Raw genomic sequence first — 20295 nt, 5'->3', positions numbered from 1 at the left:
TCTTAACACACACAAACACTGTTCCTGGGAGTGATGGGGGTGGCATGGGAAGGAGTAGCGGGATGGAGGCTATAGCGCTTGACTGTGCACCTCTGATATTACCAAGTGGCATGTGAAGGAGTTGCTGTTCCGCGTTGCTAAAGGTGACGTTAGAAAGAGTCCTAGGAGGACTTCTGTCTTATCATCAAGCACCACCGGCCTCCTGTGGCAGGTTCAAAGTACATTGCGCATGTTCAACAAGGACAACGTAGCATGGGATTGACCCTGCAGTACTGCAAAAGGCATCAATTACACCGGTGACCACCCACAGTCCTTGGCTGTATGTGCTCCTTGAGGTTTGCTTTGCCCATGGACTAGGTATCTGATGTGAAACTAAACCTGCAGATTTTAAGTGCTTGCTTCCGCAGCCTGAGAAGTGGCTGGAGGGAAATTCACCAAAGCTGAGCAAGAGTGCCTTGAAGTGTGGGAATGCTTAATGTGGGGGGCGGAGAGTAACTGTTCCAGGGCAAGCCCCACAAAAATGTGCATGCCTTGAGCATTGGGCCCTCGGTCAGGTGTTGAGTTGTGGGATAGGACTCTGCTTCACTCTGGGCTTGGCTTGCTGCTTCCCTTGGTCCGTCTGCCTCCTTTCCTGTGTACATTCACTTGTCTCTTTCCATGATCGCTGACATGCCCTGCTAGGTTGCATCCTGCACTGCCCGTGGACTAAGCAGCTGTGTGCTGCTCTCTCTCGTTCTCTCACATACATGCACTCAAACGCACTCACTATTCATTTGTGGCATATCCTGTTGCCATTGGAAACCTAAGAAAGAAGTGAATATTTCCTCCAACTCTCAGGCTTTTTTCTCTCTCTCTCTCCACCTCCCCCCCCCCCCCGCTTTCCTCCTCTCCTTGCAGAAGACGAAGAGCTTAGCAATGAATCCGTTGAAGCTCCGATCCATCAAAGCGCCAGATCGACGAGTCACGGACCGTTCCTAAATGTGATTAAATATCCTTTTCTTCCAAAGCTCAGAGGGAACACGGATTTACCTGACCCGGCTTCTTTGCAATTTGGCTTTCAAAGCACAGCATCTTGAGGTAAGAGAACCTTCTCATCCGGTCCCATTGTTTATGTCTGACAGACAAAACGACGGCATGCAAGCTCAGAGTTGTTCTTCTTGCATTCTGAGGGGTGCAGCCAGCTGCAGAAAGTACCCTTCATGCAGCACTTGCTTAAAGGGCCTTGACATTGCAGGAAGTGCTTGTCCCATCAAGGCATCTGCAGGTGCTATCCCCCCCCCTTTTTAATCATAAGCTTGAACACGTGCTTGGAATCATCTGATGCTGGAGAGTGCTCTTCCTTCAGTTCCCATCATTCCAGCATGAACCTAAGTTGGGTTGAGCATCTGTGTGTGCAGGTCTCGTTCATGTTTCATCTCTCAACGTGTAGCTTAGCAGGGGAGTGATAACAAAGAGAAGTACTGGCCATCTTGCAGCTGCTAGGCCCAGAGGGTGCAAGTTGCTGTAGTCAGATCTAAGCATCAGGATGTGCTTTGGCTCTCAGGTTAATATGGGGTTGGGATTTGCTGGGACATGCTTGGAGACAAGGGATGCTTGGAGAATTTCTGCCATAGCAGTGCTTTTTCCATAATGGGGTATTTCACTGCCAGGTTGGGAGGTGATACTGTCCGCTGGCCATTACGGTATGGAGGAAAGTCAGGAACTACCACTTTATGTGAGTCCTGGCTCAATGGCACAACCTGGGTTTTGCATGCTGAAGGTCCAAGTTCAATCCCTGGCTGTCTCTAAGTAGTTGGGTTGGAGGTGTGTCTGCTTGAGATCCCAGGGAGCCAATGCCAATATGAGTAAATAATTCTGGGCTAGATAGACAAATAGTCTGGCCTGGCATAAGAGAGTGCCCAGTTTGCTTCCTATGAATTTTGGGTGTTTGCTAGTTCCTCTAAAAGTATACCTCTCCCAGAAGGAACATGGAGTTCTTGGGACGATGTAATCCATGGGCTATAGATAAAGATGTCTGTGCAGAATGCTAGCACATGGTGATCCCAACAACTGATTTTTCAGGATTTGTGCATTTTAAACCTTAAAAGGTTTTTATTAGGGGTGGTAACATGGTAAGATCTCTCACGCTTTGAAAGAATTGGGCATTTGGATGCATAGTGGAGCAGTCATGAGAGCATGCGAAGCTGCCTTATATTGAGTCAAACCATTGGTCTATTTAGCCCACGCTGACAAATTGAGAAATTGAAACCACTACAAAGCAGAGTCCCTTCCCTATCTCCCCCCACTCCAAATTAGCCTTGCTAGCTGAGTTCCTGAGGCCCACTAAGCTCAGACCTGGCTCAGGTGCTCTTAACAAGGTGTGGGCACCCATCCAAACTATGTATGATTTAGACCCGGGAGAATACCTGACCACAGTTTCCTTTTTGAAATGACTCTATATGTAAAGGAACATTTCCTCCACATAAGAGGACATCCCTCTATTGCTTATTCACAGTGCAAATTGTTCTCTAAGCTACTGAAGACAGCTTTGCTGCAACTTGCAATCTGCCATTGTCTGAAAGTCCCAGCCCACACTCTTAAGTAGCTGGACTTCAATGAAAAATTCACCAGTGTCCTGAAGAATTGCCCATTTAATATGTTCAGTTGTAGTAATTGCTTGCAATATTGTTTTTCTTCCTGGGCAAATCACTGTGACTAATGCTCAGAGGAGGCCTGCGGGACTTTATAATTGACAAATAAAGGCATTCTTGATAGTTGGAGGCTGCTACCTGGGTTTTAGCAGTAGGGCTCTGCACAGATTCTCTCGATTCTTAACTCTCTTCGCAAGAGGACCCTTCTGATAACAGAACCTTTATCCTGCTTCCTGAGGTGCGTTCTCCCAGCGGGTGGTAAGTACCTGGAAACGCTGATCTTGGAACAGTATCATACATGCAATGCGGGTGGAGGGTGGCTGTTTTTATTATGGTGTTATAGGAAACCCCATGGTGCGAGGGATTGCTGTTTTTATTCTTCATAACTTCCCCTGTCAAGTTGTGAAAGCGATCAGTGACTTGAGCTGAATGACTAAGTCTGCGTATAGACAACCACATTTTCCTCCCCTGCCTCTATTGCTTCCCTTGTGTTGAATATTCAAATGTAAGCTCCTTGAGGGCAGAGACTGCCTTCTTGTTCCTCTGTAAATCACGATGCATGTGAATGTATAATAACAATAATTTGACAGATTGCAGCAGAACATGACACAGTCCTTGTAGGCCTTGTTCATGCTAGGCTTGCCTCAGAGCAGCAGGCCTCTTCTTGCGTGCATAGTCATCCAGTTGAATAACAACAACAACAACAACAACAACAACAACAACAACAACAACAATTTATTTATGTATTTATTTATTTATACCCCACCCATCTGACTGGGTTTCCCGAGCCACTCTGGGCAGCTCCCAACAGAATATTAAAAATATGATAAAAGATCAAACAAAAAACTTCCCTTTAGATGTCTTCTAAAAGTGAGATAGTTGTTTATTTCCTTGACATCTGATGGCAGGGCGTTCCACAGGGTGGGTGCCACTACCAAGAAGGCCCTCTGCCTGGTTCCCTGTAACCTCACTTCTCGCAGTGAGGGAATTGCCATAAAGCCCTCGGAGCTGGACCTCAGCGTCTGGGCAGAATGATAGGGGTGGAGATGCTCCTTCAGGTATACTAGGGCTTAAATATCTCTGGTCAATGAGCAGTTCTCTTCACACATCTGCTTCAGTCCATAGGAACCACACTTTTTAACACGTCTACTCAGCCTGTGGTGAGGTAGCATCAATGCCCAAAGCTTCATTCCACCGGGATTGGCTTTTTGGCATGTGACTGCAAACTCATGACCATTTTCTAAAAGCCAGCCCAGGAGTCCTGTACTATTTATTTATTAATTTATTTAGTATACCACCTTCATCTAAAGATCACAAGATAGCAGCAACTGGCAGAGAATGGAGGAGAGCCTAAGGTGTCCCATCGTGAGGTCTTAGGTTGGCCAGATACAAAAGAGGTCAGAGCTCTTGCACCTCTAAAGGTTGCGCAGAAGAAGGAATTTCAACAGATGTGGCTCATTGTGCTGAAATCCCCTCTTTAAAGCAACCGTTAAAACTGCAGGAGCCCAAGCCCTCATTTTGCATCCAGCTACCCCTCTTAGAGGTCTTGTCATGTCACTTTCAACAAGGCCACTGGCTGTGTATGCAGCCATTGAACTGTACAAATCAACAGGTATGCACTCTTTCACACCAGCACTTGTACATGCATGGAGATAGCTCATAGCTGCGTTTGGTGTAACATCTGAGCAAGCCAAGAAGTGTTTGTGCTTTTCAGCAGGAGGAAGGGGGAAAGAGAAGAGGTAGGTTGCTCAGCCTGTTGCCCGGTGCTAAGTTTGACACTGGCCCTCTGCCTCACCTAGCTGCCAAATACTGTGGAATGCATTTGGGTTGCCAGGGTGTAATCTGGTGATGGGTGCCATATTGAAGTCTCAAGAGTGGTGGCTTTTCCTCCACTTGGTTCCCCTCAGTCCTACAAAATGTCTCCCCACATCTAGAACCCTGCATCATCCCTATAGCAAGTGAGGTGGATGAAATATCAGGGGGGTGGGACTGAAGTCCCCTGGTTGCTCAATCTGGAAACGAAGCTTCAGATTCAATGTATCTGAGGGAGTGACATGGAGTTTCCTAATCTTTCCTTGGAAGTGATGTTTGCTGGGAAGCCTCCCATCCAGGCAGCTTGGCAGGCCAGGCTGCTCAGCAACAGAACTGTCTCATCTGCTTCCGGCCCGTTTCATGTTCTGTTCTTTGTTGCTGGCAAGGTGGAAGTTCACATCTCTCTGTGCTCTTTCTCCCCGCTCTTCACCATTTCCTCCCACACCAAGGTTAGGCAAACATCAGGCAGGAGTTGGAATCCCTGCCGTAGGTATGCAAGGCCTTAATTCGGCCTGTGAAGATGTGCACTCACCTTTTACCTGAGCCAATGCAGGGGGCACTGCCTTGCCTATAATGCTCAGCAACTGTTCTCTGCCAAAGGGACTTTTTCTTGAATGGGGAGTTGCGGCTTGGCCTGAGCTGCTGCTCTTTCATACCTCAAAAGCACATTTTGCCTCCCCGTTGCTAGTAAATGAGCCCTGAGTCACCATTCACTCTGCTGCTTCTGTTTATAACTGTGCTCCTCTTACCCACTTCTTTCTTCCTTCACTTGTGTGTGTGCCTATGACTAAACACCAAACGCACTCACTCCCCTGAGTTGCTGCTCTCCGTTTTCAATGTTTATATAATGTGGAATAGATTTCCCACCCCTTTTTATCTAGAAGACCTTACCCCCCCTCTTTCTATATACAGTCATCCCTCGGGTTACAGCTGCTTCAGGTTGTGTTTTTTCAGGTTACGGACTGCCGAAACCCGGAAGTACTGCAACGGGTTACTTCTGGGTTTCGGTGGTCGCGCATGCGCAGAAGCACTAATCCATGCTGTGCACATGCGCAGAAGTTCTGAATCACAACCCGCGCGTGCGCAGATGCACAGACGCAGGTTGTGAACGTGCATCCCACACGGATCACGTTCGCAACCCAAGTACCTTATTCCAGTAGAGATAATAAATTCTAGTATCATTTCAAAAACTGTATCTCTGGATCTCTCTTTTTTTCAAATCATGGCTTTGTTCCGTTTCATGAGACTTCCTCAGCCCTGCAGGACACTTTCTGAATTCTGTGTGTGGTGTACTGGAGTCTGGACTCCTTGGTCACAATTTCTCAGACATCTTGAACTCTGCCATCTATGTCTGTATGATCCTGGAGCTTATCTGGCCTCCCGAGGGCAGTGCAACTGGAGTTACAGGACCTTGGAGAGCTCCACAAATGGTCCAAACAAAGCCTTGTCTGCCTCTCAGCCTCTACTACATCCTCTCAGGCTCTGCCTTTTTCCTGGAGAGTGATGAATTTAAAGGGCCAGTCTTCTGGCCTAGAGTCTGGAATCCTCTCCTTGCTGACTAAGCTGCAAATCCAGTGATAGGAACCCAGGAAGCTGCCTTATACTGAGCCAGACCATTGGTCCATTGAGCTCAGTCTTGTCCACACTGGATGGCAAAGCTCTCCAGAGTTTCAGGTAGGGGTCCACCCCAGTTCTACCTGGAGATTCCAGGGACCGAACCTGGAGCATCTGCATGCAAACCAGATATTCTGTCATTGAATTATTGACCTCTGGAGCATGGAGTGTCTGCACTAGTTACTTGTGGATCTTAGGTTTAGGCATTGTGGTCTCTGGGGATCACTGTTTGGGGTCCTTTGTTAGACAGACCCTGACCTAGGCCCTGTGTAAGGATGCCAATCCTGCTCTGGGTCTAGGTCTTCCTTTGCCCTCGCTACAAAAGCTGTTTGAGCAGGCTAGAGTTAGTAGTGGGATGACTGTTCACAGCACAGGCAACAGTGGCACTACGATGCCACCTTCCATTGTCTGAGAACTCTTCTGTTTTCAGTCTCAGATTCTATATATTTTATTTCAAAGACTGCTTGGGAAAACAAAAACCAATGTCATTATCTTCCCATTCTGTCAGTCACAAAAAGAAAAGTTTGGGACAAGAGTTGGCCCAACACTCTGACTCTGTCCAGTAAATATGTATAGAGATGTGGCTCAAGCCAAGTTCTTAAAACAAATTCTTTGTATTGAGTCCTAACTCATACTTTAAGAATCAGCGTTGCTATCTGTTATTAATACATGAATATGATGCATTTGCCAATTTTGGAGACCCTATCAAAACTTGAAACTATAGGTTTATTTTCCTATATACATGAATGGGAAGGGGGAAGGGAACATCTGGCATAATTTATCATATATTGCACTTAGGACTTGATATAGAATCATAGAATCATAGAGTTGGAAGAGACCACAAGGGCCATCCAGTCCAACCCCCTGCCAAGCAGGAAACACCATCAGAGCACTCCTGACATATGGTTGTCAAGCCTCTGCTTAAAGACCTCCAAAGAAGGAGACTCCACCACACTCCTTGGCAGCAAATTCCACTGTCGAACAGCTCTTACTGTCAGGAAGTTCTTCCTAATGTTTAGGTGGAATCTTCTTTCTTGTAGTTTGGAGCCATTGCTCCGTGTCTGCTTCTCTGGAGCAGCAGAAAACAACCTTTCTCCCTCCTCTATGTGACATCCTTTTATATATTTGAACATGGCTATCATATCACCCCTTAACCTCCTCTTCTCCAGGCTAAACATGCCCAGCTCCCTTAGCCGTTCCTCATAAGGCATCATTTCCAGGCCTTTGACCATTTTGGTTGCCCTCCTCTGGACACGTTCCAGTTTGTCAGTGTCCTTCTTGAACTGTGGTGCCCAGAACTGGACACAGTACTCCAGGTGAGGTCTGACCAGAGCAGAATACAGTGGCACTATTACTTCCCTTGATCTAGATGATCAAGTATTGATGCAGCCCAGAATTGCATTGGCTTTTTTAGCTGCCGTGTCACACTGTTGGCTCATGTCAAGTTTGTAGTCAACCAAGACTCCTAGATCCTTTTCACATGTACTGCTCTCAAGCCAGGTGTCACCCATCTTGTATTTGTCCCTCTCATTTTTTTTTGCCCAAGTGCAATACTTTACATTTCTCCCTGTTAAAATTCATCTTGTTTGTTTTGGCCCAGTTCTCTAATCTGTCAAGGTCGTTTTGAAGTGTGATCCTGTCCTCTGGGGTGTTAGCCACCCCTCCCAGTTTGGTGTCATCTGCAAATTTGATCAGGATGCCCTTGAGTCCATCATATGATTGGCTGCAGAGTGGTATTCCACTAGACTTGCCAATTAAAAGCTTCTAGTAGTTTTGGATCCTTGCTTGTGAACATATATTATTTACCAGTTATTTTTACCATGGAAACTTAACTTTCTGAGCTATCAAAACTACTGACCTACATATTTCGTCTCCATCCTGAGTAACATCTGTTTCTTTATACTTTTATAAATACACCACAATGAAGAGAGAATAGGAATATGAAAATACTAAATGCATAGAGCCATAGATACGGAAATCATTTATCTGATTCAGTAAAAGTCTCTGATTAGCTGTAAATCAGTACATGTAAATTGTATTATCATCCAGTGTGGGTGAATTTTTATTGTTATTTTAAAAAGATAACCATGGTAACAGAAGAAGAGCGGGTGAAAATTTATGACTTCAATGGAAGGTTTTCTAGTCAGTGATTTAAATCAAGATTTCAATTAAAGTCATGGTTGCAGGCCCTGTTACTGTTGGGACTAAGCATTTCAGACAATGCAAAGCTTTAAAAACCTTGCAGTTTTTAAATGGCAAAATTGATTGGAAATTTACATTCTAATAGTTGGGGTGCAGTGGGGAATTTTGATCTGCCTTCATATTTTGTGCAAACCAGCAGTGCAGGTTTTGAGAGACAGCTTTTCCAGAATTTAGTAGAGAGGAGCATTTTCTGGGGAATATCACTGGCATCAAGGGTGATTCTAGGGAATTGTCCATGGGGCTTGAAACCCCTTCCTCCCCTTTAAAAAAAAACTACAACACTCCTCCTGTTGGTCTTGGGCATTGCAAATCACAGTGCCAGTAAGACCCCAGCAGATTTGTTTCTATTACTATTAAATCTATATCCCGCTTTTCCCCTCAAAGGAGCCCAGGGTGGCAAACACACAAACAATTAAAACATTTGGCAACAAAACAATTCCAATACAGTTGCAGTTGTGGGTGACAGCAGAGACAGATCCTATTTGTGTCATTGTGAGTTTGTGTCCTTAGTCTAGCAATGCCCCTGATTGACATCAACACTTATGGCACTGAATATCACTGATGTGAAATATAGGAGTTAATATTTTGATATATTGTTAATAGGTCATATTTTGTGGCTCCCATTGTTGCTTCTTTCTTTCTTTCTTTCTTTCTTTCTTTCTTTCTTTCTTTCTTTCTTTCTTTCTTTCTTTCTTGTATGAAAATATTAAAGAAAATATTAAAACATACCACACTCCACCCCTACCCCAAACTTGTGCAAACAGACATCCCTGACACCCCAATCCTGTACATGATCATTCAGCCCTGCTAGATTCAATGGATCTGACTGCCCATGTAAGCGTGCATATGATTACTGGCTAAATCTGACATGAAGACAATAAACCACATCCATTCCTCCTTGTTCTAAAGATGAGATTTGTGATGGTTGGTGTTGTTTTCTTCTTGATTATAGGTTGTTCGATTGCTCAAATTATAGCCCCAATTGTCTTTATGATGAGGAATAAAATAGAATACAAAAGGAGCAGGTGCACTTGCTATTGAGAATGCATGAGCTTTGCAAGAGATCTATGGGGAAAAAAGGGGTGGGGGTGATATAGGATGTTGGAAGCCAAAATTTGTGGGCAACCCAAACACATACGGGAAATCCAAGTGCACAGAGACATAGGATGTGTTTATCATATGGGAGCATTGCAAGGGACAGCCAGCCAGGTATGAATGTCCTAGAAGCAACAGCTGTCACAGCTGTGAGGTCACACCCACACTATATACATTTAAAGCACTTTATGCCACTTTGAAAGCAATGGAAAATCTTGACAGTTGTAGTTTGTTAAGGGTGCTGACCTCAGAGAGGTGCAGTTCCCATTATCCTTAACAAACTACACTTCCCAGAATTCTCCATGACTGTTAACGTGGTGTAATAGCATTTTAAATGTATGGTGTGTGCATGGACCATGGTGGACTCAATACCACTCATAAAAGGAAGAGAGCACCAAGAACAGATGAAGCCTATGAGCTACACAGGCAGATGAGGGTCCTCTTGGTGGTGAGGATCTTTGGAAAGATCACATGTGCAATGCTAGAAACACAAAGAAAATACTGGGGTTTTTTACTCTGTTAGGCTGGATCTGCACTCAAAGCTTAACACGTTTTGTTTCATTTCACGTCTTGCTGCTCTGAAATAATCTTTCCCTCCAGGGGTTGGATTCTTAACAGTTTTATTGCTGGGCTGAGTGGGGGGAAAGCAGGAATAGGAGCATACTTCATAATGGATCCTGTCCACACTCATTGCCCTACCCATCTTTTACAGAATATAGGGAACAGGATGCATTACAAAACTGCTGGTGCTTGGAAGGATAATCTTTCCTAATGTCTACAAGCGATGTTAGACCCTTCATCTCCCTTTTATTATTGCTTAAAACTGCATTTGTTACCTACTTTGTGAGAAATTCCAGAGGTGTAGTCATGCTAGTCTGTAGCGGCAAAATCAACAAAGGGTCTGGGGGTACTTTAATGAGTGACAAATTTATCGTGGCATAAGCATTCATGGGACAGGACCCGCTTCGTTGGCTGCCAGCCTTTGTGTAGCTTTTAGGCTTAAAAACTAAAACAAAATACAGGCTATTGTGAAATGCTCAGACCAGACTTTCCCATCCTCGGTGCCGTCCGGTATGGCCAGTGGTTGTGGATGGTGGGAGACTCCAGTAACATCCTGAGTGTCTCAGGTTAGGAAAGACTGGCTTAGATGATTAAAAGAACAGGAAGTAGACTTTCTGGGTGGATGGCTTGGACCAACTTAGATGACATCAAGAGAGGATTGGACAAATGGATGAATGTTAAGGCTATCAGTGGCTGCTGGATGTGGTGGTACTTCTTCTGCATACCAGTTGCTGGAAAACATGGAGGAGGGCAGACAATGCCTTTGTGCTCAGGTCCTGCTTGGCAGTCCCCCTTCCCTGCAATTGGTTGGTCAATGTGAGAATAGGATGTTTGGACTAGTAGGGCCATTGGCCTGAGCTAGCAGGCTCTTCTTATCTGCTTCTGATTGCTTCTAAAGACTGCTAAAGAAAGTGTACAAATGCCTAAAAGCTGCTCATGAGTTTCTATCCATGGCTATTCATTCGGTCACAAAAACTGCATGTTATAATTGAACATCTGGTATTTGTGTGTGTGTGTGTGTGTGTGTGTGTGTGTGAGAGAGAGAGAGAGAGAGAGAGAGAGAGAGAGAGAGAGAGAGAGAGGCCTGTCATTTTATGGGACATTAGCTTGCACATCCTTGCTGAGATATCCGAGCAGAAGTCCTTTCTCCCTGCCAACCCACTGCCTTTCCTCATCAATAACAGCTGCCCACACAATCTCTCTCTAAAATATATATGAGATGTAATGTGACACACATATTGTACTTACACTGTACACTGGGCTAACATTGAGGCTGCAACCCTCAGTCCCCACTGGGCATAGTAAGGGCTTACCTCCAACTTAAACAGGCTGTGTGTGCTGTTAGTCAATTTAATAGGGTAGATTAATCACAGAATAAAAGGTGCTCATTCCCCAATTAAAGGCAACACCTTTAAAAATATTGCCTGTTTTAAATATAATTAACTAATAAAAACTGCACACAGCAGGTGCCATCTTCGAAGAGACACACCACCTTCTTTTGCTCTCCTGTTTCAACAGCACACTTCCCTTCTTTTCTAAGGTGGGGCCTGCTGTGATACATGCAGGCATCATCTAAAAGGAAATGATGCTTTTCTTCTCCAGAACTACTGTCAGTCTTCCTGTGCTAACAGCACTGAGTAGGTATGGAGATGGCATTTTTAAAGCTTGGGTTTCACTGGCAATTACCCAAGGTTAACCACAGTCAATGTGTTTTATCTGAGGATATAAAGAAACAAATTCACAATCAACTGAAGCTTGGGATGAATGTGATTAGAAATGGCGATCTGCAAAGACCCATCCCTTCCAAGCCAGTCCCCACTCCACTGTCGCCATCTCCCAATTGTTAGCTCCCCAAATTTCCATTCCTCTAGCTGTCATTCAGTGTTCACTTAAATCCCTTCTCCCACTTCACATAACATTCCACACTGCAAATGATCTCCTCTCTACTCCTTTCTAGACACAAGCTCCAAATGGGGTTTATTACATCATTTTCTAATGAAGCAGATTTAAATAGATTTAACCAGTGAACATTCCAACCCTATATGTGCATCTTCAGAATTGCATTCCGCTGTTGTCCCTGGGGCTCAATCCCAGGTAACTGTATATAGCAGGGAACTGTCTGGTTTTGTTGGACCCAAGCTCTTATCGGCTCCAGCTAGCATAGTCGGTGGTTGAAGGGATGTGAGTTTAAATCCAACAACGTATGAAAGGTCACATATTCCTCACCCTGGTGGTAGTGTACTGCAGCTTCAACTTCATATGAATGATCAGCTACGGTATCTTTAACCAAGTGAGGGGTACACTTTCCCAGTGCCAGTTTATTGCACAACTAAAATGGGCTCTCTGCAATCCCTGCTGTGTCAGTTTTCCACATCAGGTCAACATGAGCTTCCTTGGGGAGCTGCCATGCAAATGTTGTTGTTGTTGTTTTGCTGTCAGAGTGCTTTTTAGAGTGAAAGTTCTCCTTCCCATGCAAGTAATTCTGCTTTCTCTTAATGCTTCACTAATGCTAGTCGTATCGGGCCATATCTCCATCCTTGCATAGCAGAAGAGGCAGGGATAACTCAGTGAATCATCTGGGAACATTTAATGCGATGGCACTGATGAAGCTAAAGACGTGCAAATGGAGCCACTGTCCAAGCGGGAGATGGCTGGGAGTCCTGCGTTTGTCACGCTGAGCTTTCCAAGGAAGGTTGGGATCTAAGTATCATGAATATTCTTGTTTCCAAGGGGGTAACTAGGTTGGCTTTTCTTTTTAATTGTTAGGAGCATTAGCGGTGGTAATTACATAGGCTCTGAAGGGGTGGGGGGGGGGGAGAGAAGGGGAGGAAGGAGGAAAAGGCAGTTGTCCCAGCAGGTCTAAGGAAGCAGAACAGGAGGTGATGCTGTTTGGAGGTTTCCGTGAAGGGCAACAGTGGCCCTGTTATTCCGATTGACTCCGGAGGGCCCTTCTGAGCCATTCTTCCTCGGAAAGGTCAGCGGAGTACAGAGGGCCAATTAAAGATTTTGGCTTGTTGAATCTCTGCCAGTGGCTTGGAAAATGCCTGCGATGAATTAAAGCAGCTGAATATCTTAACCGATAACAATAGGTAGCAATTATTTTCTCACTTCTTTACAATTTCTTGCAGCTTGTTTGCTTCTGTTCCCTCGTACCCACACCCCACACCCCTCCCGCTCACGGCCTCATTTGCTCTGTCTCCTCTTTATCTCTTTGTCTCTGCTTCCTCTACCAACACCTCCCCCGCCCCATTTCTCTCTGCCTTCGTTACTCCTACACCCCCATTGCCCACACATAAGGCCCCTTTTTCTCCCCATGGAGGAGAGAATGCAACATTTCACCCAATTTGCAGTGTGCTATGTCACACACCTCAGGGCTACACACCCAACACCCACACGCCCCCCCCCCAACCTGTCTGTCTTGCCTCGGTCCTTGGCCCGGTAGCAAATGCCATCACCCAGTTTACCATACCGCCTCTCTTGGAACACCCTGTGTTATCCTTGAATGAGAAGGGACATCTTATGGAAGAGAGCAAAGACTGGTACTCTGCTGCACCAGAGGGCAGGGTGTCAGGGCTGGAGTCAGATGCAGGTCAACACAGAGAAGCAGAGCCAGTTGTCAGTGATGTGAACACTTAATTCAACAAAATGGCACACAATTCAACAATGCTTCCCAACTGGAGAATGAGTTATGCAAAGCGATGGTGAGGTAAAATGAGCAAAGAGAGATGCAAGCAGAAAAAAAAAGACAAAGAGAGATGCAAGCAGAAAAAAAAGACAAAGAGAGATGCAAGCAGAAAAAAAAAGTGAGTTATTCATTCCAGGTTGGGATTAAAGGTGGGGTTCTTCCAAAGCTAAAAAGGCTGCTTTGTAGCCACCCTCAAAGAAGCCCTCAGCATGGCAGCATGTAGGAATGTACCCAGATTGCGGACAGTTTGCCACTCTTACGGCCTTTTAGAAGTCTTGGAGTTGCTTGTTGAGCCTGAATCTAGGTGTGCAGTGAAGCAATTGGATGAACACGGAAGCACAGATTGAGGTTTGGGCACCATCCGCCTGCTCACCTATATCCCCCGATGTGTGAAATATCGCACAATTGCAGAAATAAATCTTTCAAATATAAAATGTTCACTGCCCATGAATGGTGACACAGCAGCATCTACAGTTTTGTTTCTTGTACGTTGTTGCTTTGTCCATCCAGGATTCTGCACATTCCACAGCTTAAAACTGAAATAAAAAAGATTCCATAACAGGAGAAGCCGTTATTTCATGGTATTGTGAGCATCACGGTTGTGTACAAATCTGTTTAATTTGCATAGGTTTATTTTTAAACTGGTGCTTTTGCTCTGCTTGTAGAGAATCCCTGAACACACCCTTGTCTGCACGGGACTTTTCTCTGCGATATGGGCTATTTTAGCAGTAGGTGGGTTGTTGAGACTGCCTGGGCTTTTTATGTTGGTGGATGGGGTGGAGGCGAAGCTGTAGCAAGGCTTGTAAATAACACGAATGGCAGGAGGAGGACAATGGCTCCTGCAAGCCAGGACTGAGGCAACTGTTCTCTTTCAAGACACTGTTTGTTTGCAAATAGAAAGGGAGCTTGTGATTTTCCATTCTGGAAACAGAGTGAGGATTCAGTGGGAAGGCATGGGTGGTATTATGAGCTGTTTCTGCAGCCATGTAGCCTGCCAGGAGCACAAAGGGAAGCCTGGTACGGTTCCCCATCACCACCACTAAATGCTTGTTGGTGGAAACGAGCCGAGTTTGGAGCAGACGAGGGAGAAACGCGATGCTATCCATGGATAGCTATCCTTCAGGACCCGAAGGAAGTCCACAAGGGAGGTGATATGACGGGATGGATGAGAAAGGGGTGGGAAATTGAAAGGAAGAGAGTTACAATGAAGCCGAGGGGAGTGTGAAACACCAAGTGCGAGAGAGGTGGAAGGGGAAAGGGAAGAAGAAAACCAGACCAGTCTAATACCAAGGAAGGAAGGGAGTGGATGAGAGTGGGGTGTCGAGAGATGAGAAGAAATGGGCGAGAGGTGATGGACAGAGAGAGGCAATATGCCTCTAAATCCCAGTTGCTGGGAATCACAAGTTGAGAGTGCTCTATTGCAGCCAGGTCCTGCTTTTGGGCTGTAACTAGGCATCTGGTTGGTCTCTGTGAGGATCCTTGGCTAGATGGGCCTTTGGTCTGATCTTCAGAGGGGTGGGTGTCTTCTGTCATTACTGAAATGCTTCACTTGAAATAGAAAAGGTTGCAAGCTCTGTGTGGGAAGGAGACCACTGGTTTGCTTTGGAAAACACCATGCACATTGATGGTGAAAATACCCAATGAGAAAAGCACGTTCCTGGGTTTTTATTCCATGGTGGTTCCCATTGCCCTCTTTCCCCTGATAAGATTGATAGACAAACTACTTTTATTTTCATAGAGGTTGGTACACCTCTATGGTAACTGTGATTATCTTAGCTGTGCTTGCTCTCGATATCATCTTGTCATAAAGAGTTGGCAGGATCCAGACACTTGGTGAGATGTTGTCTTGGATGTAGTGATACACAACTACCACTCTCTGTTTTCTGCCTTACTTGCTAATTCATTAAAAGGAAAGAAATCTCTACTATACAGCAATGAAGGCCAGCTGCTGAAACTATGCTGGTCAGCCACACAAAAGTGAAAAACAAAGCAGATAAAAGCACTTTTACTGTGCAAAACTCACTTGTTGAGCATTGCAGACTTTCAAATCCTTTAAGGCTTTTCCTTAAACCTGGACATCTAGAGCCACCTGCCTCAGTATCATTGCATTAAAAAGCAGCTTTCATATTTTGAGGAATTTAAAAAGCAGCTTGCAGTGCAACATGTTTGTGCTATTTAAAATGCACACACACATGACAAATATCCCACTGTCCTGTAGATGTAGTCATGTACTTCTTTGGATCATTGCATTTTATGATTATTTCTGCTTTTTGTTTTGTGAGACAGTTCACACATTGTCAAAATCTTCCACAGTGTAGTTGCTCCTGGGGATGTGTTGGCACAGAGAACATAACATGTGACCTGACCATTCCTTCTCCCGAGGGGCTTCCCATGGTCCTGTGAGCATCTGCAAAAGGTGGTGCTGTGGTAGCAGAAATTGCCGCTGAGGAGCTCTGGCTGTATCATCCATGGAAGGCCCTCATTATTGCTGGCTGTATCATCCATGCAAACGACCCAGCATGCATTGCATAGAGGCAGATTTTGGCAGTATGACTTGGCTCTCGATCTCCTGACACCAGCAATAGTACAATGTGCTGCTTTTGGATGGTTTTTCATGTCTTGTTTTTTATATATTGTGGTGCACCGTCCTGATATTTTGAGATGGCAGTAGATAAACAAAAGACAATATGGTCAGTGAAATGGAAGCTGGAGACAGACAGTATTTTTTCCTTTCCAGAGAGTTGAAGGTGATATAAGAGTCATCATTACCTGTTGTTTACACGCTTGCTCCTTATAGCCCCCCCCCCCGGTTTCTGAAATGCTTTTAAAAATAGAAATATGAAAATCCTGTTCGATCAGCAGTGACCATGGAATCAGAAAGAGGACTGTGTACCTCCAGTGTCCACCTCAAACTCCCTGAAGTGTCTCTAACCTTGAGTGGAAAATATTCCCTTTCACCTGTTGACATTCCTTCCAGAAGAGAAGTCTTCTCCCCAAGCCAAAGACATAATAAATGAAGGCGAGAGAAAGCACAACATTGCCACAAAATCCGGACTCGCCACTGTCTGCTGCCTGGCGTCAACTGTCAACTCGGAGGTGGGGATGAATTTTTCACAATCTGCCTACACAGATGTTGCCAGCCTCTCTGCCTCGAGATAGCTCTGCTAATACACAGGGCTGTATTAATATACATCATAATAGCCTAAAGTGGATGAGTGATAATAATGATAATTGATGATACACGCAGAGCAGATCCTCTGAAATCCCAGCTTCATTACGTCCTCATAGAAGGGCAATCATGAGGTACTGGATGCATAATAGTGGCTCGTGGGCTGTAGATGACCAAGCTAGAGCTGCTCTGGAAGTGCCTGCCCAACTTCTCAAGCCCATTCTCTGGCTGCAAAGATGAGGAGGCAGGTTTGAGGGTGGAAAAATTCAGATGGCTTTCCCAAGCGAGAGACTTGCATGGTTTTTTTTTGCAGCCAGAGACAGTAGCAGAGTCAGCTACATGGTGCTTCTTTTTAGATTTCTCCTCCTTACATCCTTTAAGTAGTTTTTGCTGCAATGTTGCTGGGAATCCTTCTCCGTCAGGGCCCAATTTGCCCCACACTGCATCTGACGAAGGAAGATAAATGTTGAGGATTGTCACTGCTGTGAGTAAGAAATGCAGGAAAAAAATGGTAGCAAGCAAGCAAGCAAGCAAGCAAGCAAGCAAGCAAGCAAGCAAGGGTGGCATTAAAGAAGCTTTTTGACTACTGCTGCTTCTGACTGCTCACAGATTTTAAAAAAAATCCTGCAAGTGCCTCAAAGGTCATTGACATTCTCCATTTCCATGCTTTCCCCTTTCCCCTACTACCAATTTGCCAACCCTCCTCCAAACATTGGGCTCAGCTCTTGTCCAAGTATGCGCACAAAGTGACAGATTGAAGCTCTTTCTCGAATGTTTGTGTGAATGTGCTTGCAAGTAAAACCTAAAAATGGGCTGCAGCTGAGGGGCGGTGTGCGCATGTCTGTATCTGCATCCTGGTCAGATTCAAATTGCTGCTGCTAGTTAACATGCATTCTGCAGCAGTGGCATATTGGCAAAGCATGGAATACAGATTTTGCGAAAGCATATATTTTCCACTGTAAGCACCTCTGCACCAAGGACTTGCCTGTGTAGCGTAATAAGACTGTGCACACCAGGAATGGAGAGCCTTGATGTGTTGTTGGGGCTCAGCTCCCATAATCCCTAGCTGGGGCAGCTGGGAGTTGTAGTCCAACAACATAGAGAGGGTCACATGTTCCCTATCCTCAGGGAATCAATGGTGCAGTCGCTCCCCACTTCTTTGCGTGATGAGAGGGCGGCACTCCCTTGATTTGGTTTGGAAAGAGAACCAGGGACTTACAGCATTCTTTTGGGTAATATTTTGTGTCTTTGCAAATGCAGAGGGCAACAAATCCTCTGTCTCATATCAGAGAGACAAGTTGCGTCAATGGAACTGCCTTTAGCTCACAGCTCAGCTTTCTCATTCTTGTCCAGGATTGCAGTTTCTACACACACACACACACACACACAGAGAGAGAGAGAGAGAGAGAGAGAGAGACTCTAAACCGCAGCAGCAAGCAATGCCAATTGTATTGGATAATTCCTGTGCTCACTCAAATGGTATGTATGGGAATTTCAGGTTCCCTCAAAGATCTAGAGTAGTATACTAGGAGCAGTGCTATTTGGCATGGATACATTCTGTAGGTTTCAAGAGTGAAGAATCGGGGTTGCAGATGATGCACATGACACTGAGGATGGTAAAATCCTAAGGAGGCTATGAAAAGTTTCTGCAGCCTCAGCGAGTGAAGAACAGAGGAGATGTGAAAGGGAGTGGGAATCTTAGCTTCTAATCCCTCCTCAGCTGTGAAGCTCCAAATTTAAAGCACATCCAGCACACATTTAACACACATGGCTCCTCTCCCCCAAATAATCCTGGGAACTGTAGTTACCCCCTCGCAGAGATGCAATTCCCAGCACCTTAACAAACTACAGTTTCCGTGTTCTTTAAATGTGTGGTGCGGATTTGCTCCCGTGCATTCTCAACTAACACCACGAGTCCTTATGAGACAAAAATGCTGTTCTGAGCTTGGAAGAAGGGTAAATTACCCACAAATGCAAGAAATAAAATATTGGTGTTATAAAGTAAAGCTCACTGAAAACACTTGGTGCATACACTTGGTGGTGGTGGCGTGGAGGGGGGAAGAGAGAAGGACTGGGATATATATTAGAAAGACAGAGCAGAGGGAGAGAGGAGGACTCAGGCCGCAGTCCTAACCCCATTTACCTGGGAGTAAGCCCCACTGAAATGAATAGGCCTTGCTTCTGGGTAGATATGATTAGGATTGTACTGTTCATAAAGCAAGTGCGGGTATGAGAGAGGAAGGTGAAGTGGAAGCAAAAGGCACATAAAGGGTGATATTTTGTCTCTGTGAATATTTTAGTGCAGTTCACAGAGGAGGTGTGCTCTAGCCTTTGGAACATTTGTTGGACTCCAACTCCCATCAGCCTCGATAATTGGCAGTGCTGGCTGGGCCTGATGGGAGTTGGAGTCGAAAAGCTGTTTGGAAGGCTGCAGGTTCCCCACTTGTGCTTTAGAGAAACAGAATCTTGATGAGTGGCATGACAGCTGCTGTGTATGACAGTTGACAAGTGAGATCTGGGACTCCCAATCGATTGCTGTGTTATGGTTTGGCTCTCGGTTAATGAAGCTACTTTGTTGTTATTTTTTAAAAATCCAGTTGTCACCTCGATACAGAGTTTTTAGCATTACAGGGATGGATTCCAAGAGAGAGAGAAGGAGAGGGAGACTTTGCAGGAGAAGTAGGTTTTAATTAAACCTTTGAAGATGGCGAGGGAGCAGCTTGATGGAGAAGGAAACTGTTCAAGGCATCAAAAGTGTTGTGGGAAAAGGCACGCAGGCAAGAGAGCAAACTGCTCAGAACTTAGGCGTGAGACCCCCTTTCTAATTAAAATTCAGCTAAGCACTATAGAATAAAGAAAACAGACAGGTCCCTGCCAGAATGGGTTACGATCTAGTAGACATGATGTTTAAGGAAGAAAGGGGCAAGGGGAAGAGGGAAGGGAGCCAATTCAGGTATATTAAAGTTACATAATGGCCAAGCAGAATGACAGCTGATGGAACAGAGAATATGTTTTAAAATTCACATCCTTCTAAAGCTATAGGAAAATAAGATTATTATTTTTTGGGCAGCGGTTATTAGTTCCAAATCTCCAGTCCCAGGCACGTGGGTGGATGTGATTTTGTTTCAGCTCTAATTCTATGTGGACTATTTGGTTTGGTTGTGTGATTTGGTTCCCTACCCTACACCCTGAATGTTTAATATAGAGGAATAAATGTGCCTGCATTTCCAGATCCAATTCATACTCCGGGGTCCACGATGCCACAAGAAGCAGGTACGTAACTGGGGACACAGAGAGGTGTGCTTAGCTGGGGCTACTTTTTTCAAGTTTCCCAGAGTTTTCTGTCCTGTTTTACATCTGCAGCTGATTCAGAGCTGAAAGGCAATCAATGGAGTTAATGGCTCTGCATTGTTCACCTCAAAGCTCTGATTTACTCCTTTTCATTCTCGCCAGGACTCTCTTCTCCTTTTGCACAGCCTGCAGAATTCAGGTCACTGAGGTGTGTATATATAAGCGTCCACCTGCCT

General features: G+C 45.1%; 1 protein-coding gene across 4 annotated transcripts in view; it reads left to right on the top strand.

The window, feature by feature from the left end:
• ELFN2 (extracellular leucine rich repeat and fibronectin type III domain containing 2) overlaps positions 1-20295 on the top strand; it is a 152080-nt gene that overhangs the window by 46947 nt on the left and 84838 nt on the right. For all 4 annotated transcript variants that reach the window (XM_081879460.1, XM_081879461.1, XM_081879462.1 and 1 more), the window contains one exon: positions 898-1077. The gene's annotated coding sequence lies outside the window, so the exon portion shown is untranslated. The remainder of the gene's footprint in view (positions 1-897; positions 1078-20295) is intronic.

Source organism: Podarcis erhardii (assembly GCF_964252035.2).
Source record: "Podarcis erhardii genome assembly, chromosome: 10".
Taxonomy (NCBI): domain Eukaryota; kingdom Metazoa; phylum Chordata; class Lepidosauria; order Squamata; family Lacertidae; genus Podarcis; species Podarcis erhardii.
The sequence above is the reverse complement of the archived record's forward strand: the minus strand, read 5'-3'. Positions and strand labels throughout refer to the sequence as shown.